Raw genomic sequence first — 5,739 nt, 5'->3', positions numbered from 1 at the left:
AATAGACACCAGACTGCTGCTACTGCCGGTGTTGCCAAATGAACAAGAGGACGTACCAATGAAGTTCTGAAGGTTGGCCACAGATCTTCATCACTGGTGTAGTGTATTTCATTGACCATTTGTAGATTGGGTGGATAAATTTGTAGAATTTTTAGACAGTTGTAGATATGTAGCGGGTAAGGTTTTTAGCAATGCCTTATCTATAGCAGCAGAAAACAGTAATATTTAGAAGTTATGCATAGCATTGTAATAGGAGTGTACAGTGTACATATGTATATAGTATTTAAGAAAGGAGAGTGTAGACCAAGAGAGGAAGGTAACCTCTTGGGTCACGATTCCTCTGCTCATCAATCATCCTTCCTGTCACCCATCATGATCGTTTATGGCTTAAGGACCAAATGACCAACGTGTTCACTCCATGCTGGAATTCACCATGCATGGAGAAACACTTAGTGATAACATTCCTTGTTAGGAGACGCCATCTTCTTAGTGAAGGAGTGTAGGGAGCATGCTGGCTAGTCACACATCAACGGCTAGCTGTGCGTCGCGGAGGATGATGACACGATGTGTCTTGCTGCCAGGCCATGACAGTAAATTAGTACCAAGTAGTAGTTTTTAAGGGTTGTAGTAGTAGTAGTGGAGTGCTTCTCACTCACAGTATTGCAAGGTGTGATGTAGACGTGGCTGTGTCTGTAGTGATCACAACAACCTGTTCCTTCTTGTGTGTCTCGAAGAAAGATCACAAAAAGTATCTTTTTTGTTTTCTGTTGTTAAGCACAAAGGTATTGTTACGTGTTTCCCAAGATGATGTTTTGTGAGTCTTTCAATGCAATACTTGATTTAATTGTCTGGCCAGTGTCTTGTAACGTGATGCAGTTTTTGTTACTTGTATTTATTTTTCATACCTAATGATATGATGATAACTTGTGAATGATATTCCTATATATTTCTAATGGCAACACAATATCTCTTGATATAATAAAATGCATAATGTATCGACTTGTTTTCCTATCAGTTGAAAGAGATGCAAAACAATACTCGTATCTGGTTTGTAAGTGAAGCGAAATTAGTCAACCATTTGTTGCATGGCACCACAGCGTCTGAGGTGATATGATGCCACAATATAGTTGCATGGAAATACTAGTAGTAATGTGTAAACTGACACACTGCCGTTCATATATGGCGAAGGTGGTTAGGTGTGGGTGTTGGCGGTGCTAGTGGAGATATTTACATGCTTGTGTGTAGATAGATACATAAGCTGGTAATTTGTTAGGTTCATTCATACGTAAATGGACAACAGTTCGATGGTGTATACACTGCTACAACAATAAACTTATCTATCAATCAATTTAACATCAATGGGATTTAAAAGGCGAGAGATGAGAGTGTGGGGAACAGCGGGGGAGGGGGAGGTGGAGAGGGGACGAGGGAAGCTCCACCACCATCACCACCACCACTGACCAGACGTCCATTTCATCACCAGACACGAGACCTGGGGTGGGGGGAGAGGGAGTGAAAATGTTGTGTTCTGATAAGATATTCTTAATTTTCCTTTTTTCTATTCTTTCCTGTTCTCTCTCTCACTCACTTATTCACTCACTTATTCACTCACTCACTCACTCACTCACTCACTCACTCTCACTCTCTCACTCTCCTGCCTGAATCCTGTCCTCCACCACCACCACCACCACCACCACCATCAGTTCATTCCTCCATCACAGACACAAACACGTCTTGAAGGAAGGTTAGTCCGCCGCTGAGAGTCACCTTGGCTGTCTGGCTGGCCACCCTGCGTGCCGCGGAACCAGACGAGCGGTGGAGGGGCGGTGGTCGGGGTTGCGGGTGTAACACTGTGTATGAATATTGTTTGTGTTTTAATTAAGGCGTGTACACACTTGTTGCATTTCCACGTATCGGATCACCGTTGCGTAGCAGTGTTGACAGGATAGTGCTTCACCGTTGCGTGTCAAAATATGACACAAAGTTACGTAACGGGTTCGATCCGTCATTTTTCGGTCTTTTGGCGTCAACTCAAAGGAATGATACACAACTCACTAACTTTCGTGTGTGTGTGTGTGTGTGTGTGTGTGTGTGTGTGTGTGTGTGTGTGTGTGTGTGTGTGTGTGTGTTTGTGTGTGGACGAGGAGCGTGGGATCGTCGCGTTGCATGTTCAGTGTTGTCGTGGACGGGCATGAATATTTTTTGCAATTTTGACCTCAATTGCAGACAAACTCAAAATCAATTGTGTGTGGCCACAGACAACTGCACATTTGCACTCATGGCTACGGTCAGGAAGAAACTGAATGACACTGTTGCATCACTCAACGATGACACACCACGCGGATAGGCAAAAATGGGTACAATACCCTGTTGCATCGTATTGTATCACAGTGTGATACGCAACGATGAAACGATGCGTGGAAATTCAGTAAGTGTGTACACACCTTTAGAAAGTGTTGGTGGTGATAATGTCAGTGTGCTGTGTATTGGTGGTGGTGGTTGTGATTGTGGTGGTAACTATTGGTGGTGTGTTTGCTTGTTTTGCATCGTGAATATTGATTGATTGACTGGCTGAAATATTGACGGATTGATGGATAGATTGCCTGTCTAACTAATAGATTCACTGACGGACTGATATTTGGACTGACTGACTGACTGACTGACTGATTAAATGAATAAAATACTAACTAAATGCCTGACTATCTGGCTGACTGACTATTTGGCTAACTGACTGAATGGGCAGATGCGGGAACTGGCAGTGGTTGTGGTGATGGTGGTGGTGGTGTTAGTGGCGATGGTGGTATTTATATGATTATGTGAAGATAGATGGATAAGCGGGTAATTTGATGGGTTGATAGATACGGAAATGGACATTTGGACAAACAAACAGATAGATGGATAGGCAGGCAGATAGATAAGTCAATAAATTCGTTTATAAATAACAATATAGATGTGTATGTAGATAGAAAATAGGCTATATTCTTCTACTTAGTATCCTGTCACCCTGGTTTATTGTCAGAAATACTCTTATATCAGGCGGTAGAAATGGAGAATGAGAAAAATAGTACAGTCTGCCTTTTAAGCACCTTGTTTATTGCTTCGCGGGAGTTGCCAACACTCGCTGTACAACAAGATAGAATTTAATATTTCCTGCTTTGACAAATAACAAAAGCTGGACACGATAACGAAGAGGAAGATGTCACAAAAACCAATAAATCGACATGTGGTATTTGTATAAACATAGCGTCTCATTAATAACAGATTTAGTAACAGATAGTTATCATAAACATATATACATGCTTCCTGTCTTCACAGACAGCCTTTTGCTACGGCAGTAGTCTTCTAGCAGAGGTGGTGGTGACAACAATTGTGGCGGTGGGCTATACTGACCCATGCACACCCGCACCCACAACTAGACACACACACACACACACACACACACACACACACACACAAATAAAGTCAATAGTTGCTATATTACCGACAGTTTTCAAGAAGCACCAGCAGCAAGAGACGTAGTGGCAAGCCTTCACCACAAAACTTCACACTGCCTAATCATCATCTATTAATGGTATTTATAAGGCTATTCAGTTAAGGTTAGGTTTTCTTTACATATAAGAGTGAAAACTACGCAAATATTTTAAAGTAATGGTATAAGGACCATCAAAAAGAGCAAGGCGTCTGTATTACCCTCTCATATTTGTTTCCTTCATTTACCATAGGCCAAACATGTGTCAGGATGCAGCCACCAGTCTAATATTTCATATAATCTAGTCAAAATTTCTCTCTGTGGATTAATTTTAGTTTGATGAGATGATAAAGACTATATATGGATGTCCTGCCGCCACTGTTCCCGGGGTTTTTCCCGGGCCACCTCCCAGGCGGTCCCCTAGCCATCACCCAACCCACGCCATCACCCTTCTATCGCCAGCCTGCTGGGTCAAATACTTTTTTTTTCGAATATTTCCTGACGGTAATATTGCGCTTCCATGGTATGTTTTTATGGTTTCTATAAATGTTTCGTTGTGTTTGAAGTGTGTTCCGCGTCTGTGCTGGGTAAATATGTGGCGTTTAGTGGTGTTTTATGGCGTATGTTACAGGCTTTTTAACGCTCAAAATTTCCCACTTGGAATTTTGAGCTTTTTCATTTCAAGGTATAAGTGGGCCTTTATGGTAACAAAAGAGTGTCTGTCCTCTTTTAAGTGTGAAATCAATCTAATGAGTGAAATATGTGGACTTTGAAATGGTGTTTGCGGCTGTTGTAAAAAGCTCTTATTTTTCATTATTTTATTTGCTCACGTTTCTGCTTCTCGGTCTAACTCGCTGTAGAATGCCCTAAAAGATAGCTCAGACTCCCAGAAGTGTGATAAAATACTTGCCAAGTTAAAATGTCTTGACTTTACAGGACGTTTTAAGAGACTTATGGGTTAAAATGTTTGTGTACTTTTAACGTACTTAATTTAGACCTTTTTTAAAAACCAGTTAAGCTGGAGATATTTTGATATTTTGAAAATTAGTTTAAGTATTTATCACGTCATAAAATAACAAGCATTTTCTGTGGCTTCGATTTTTCTAAAAGTCATTTTTGAAATCAAATGATTTACGTAATTTAGCCGAGTCCCCCCGTTCCCGTTCTCTCTCTTATGACCAGCATAGCCCCAGGCTGGCGCCGCTTTTCCAAATCCGCAGTTCGTCAATATTTTGCCCAATATCTAGTGATTTCTACGTGTTTTCGCGTGTTTCGAGGTTCAGGTGTGTAGATAATTGTAGCAGGGGGAGGAAGAAAGGAGAAATAAAGGAGTATAAGGAGGAAGAAAGGAGAAATGGAGGAGGAAGAGGAGCAGCAGCAAAGCTACAATACTTAAGTCACCTTCCATTTCCTAAATATTTTGTCTAATATCTAACATTTATATGTTGTTCTAGGCTCAGACGTGTAGATGGAAGCAATAGGAGGAAGAAGACGGAGAAACAATGGACGAGGACGAAGAAGAAATGAGAAATAGAGAAGGAATAAGAGAAGGAGCCAAGGTGTAATATTTAGGCAAGTGTCCTATTTAATCCCAACGTTGTTTTTAATGCATACTTTTGGTTTTTGGGATATACTTGCTTTGTTTTAAGCTTGTTCATTAGTGTTGCAGGATGTTTAGAGTGTTATAAGTATGTTTAGGGGTTCATTTCGTGTATTTTCAGTGTGTGTTAGATCTTTTAGGTATATTTTACGTATCCTAAATGTGTGGATTGAGGTGTGTGTGAGTAATAGCATTTGTTGAATGTGGTTTGGGACAACTTTGAGAGGTTGGTTGGTGTTTTGAGTGGGGTTTGTGTTTATTTCGAGTCTTATAAGTGGTGAGGTGTGTGCGTTAGTGATCTTTTGGGTGTGTGGGGGTGTTATTTCAGAAAATATTGGGTGTTTCTAGTGAGATTTGTGTGTTTGGAGGTATTTTAAGCTGTTCCATGGTGTTTTTTATGTGTTTTGGGATGTTATTGAGTTTGTTTTTTAAGCGGGTTTGGGTGTGTGTGGTTTTTGGTGGGTGTGTGTAAGAGTGAATTAGGTCTATGCGAGGATTTTTCAGTATGTTTTGAGGCCCTCAACAGGCTAGCTCAGTGTCAATGGGCCCTTATTACAACTGTCCTTCATTATTGATTACCCGCTTCGTTTCCAGGTGACGACAGGCAGAATGAGGTGGACGTGGAGGAGGCTGTGGGCGGTCAATTCACGGCGCAGGTTACCCACACCTT

Source organism: Portunus trituberculatus, chromosome 40, assembly GCF_017591435.1.
Source record: "Portunus trituberculatus isolate SZX2019 chromosome 40, ASM1759143v1, whole genome shotgun sequence".
In the NCBI taxonomy this organism is placed as follows: Eukaryota; Metazoa; Arthropoda; class Malacostraca; order Decapoda; family Portunidae; genus Portunus; species Portunus trituberculatus.
This window is presented reverse-complemented; position numbering follows the sequence as displayed.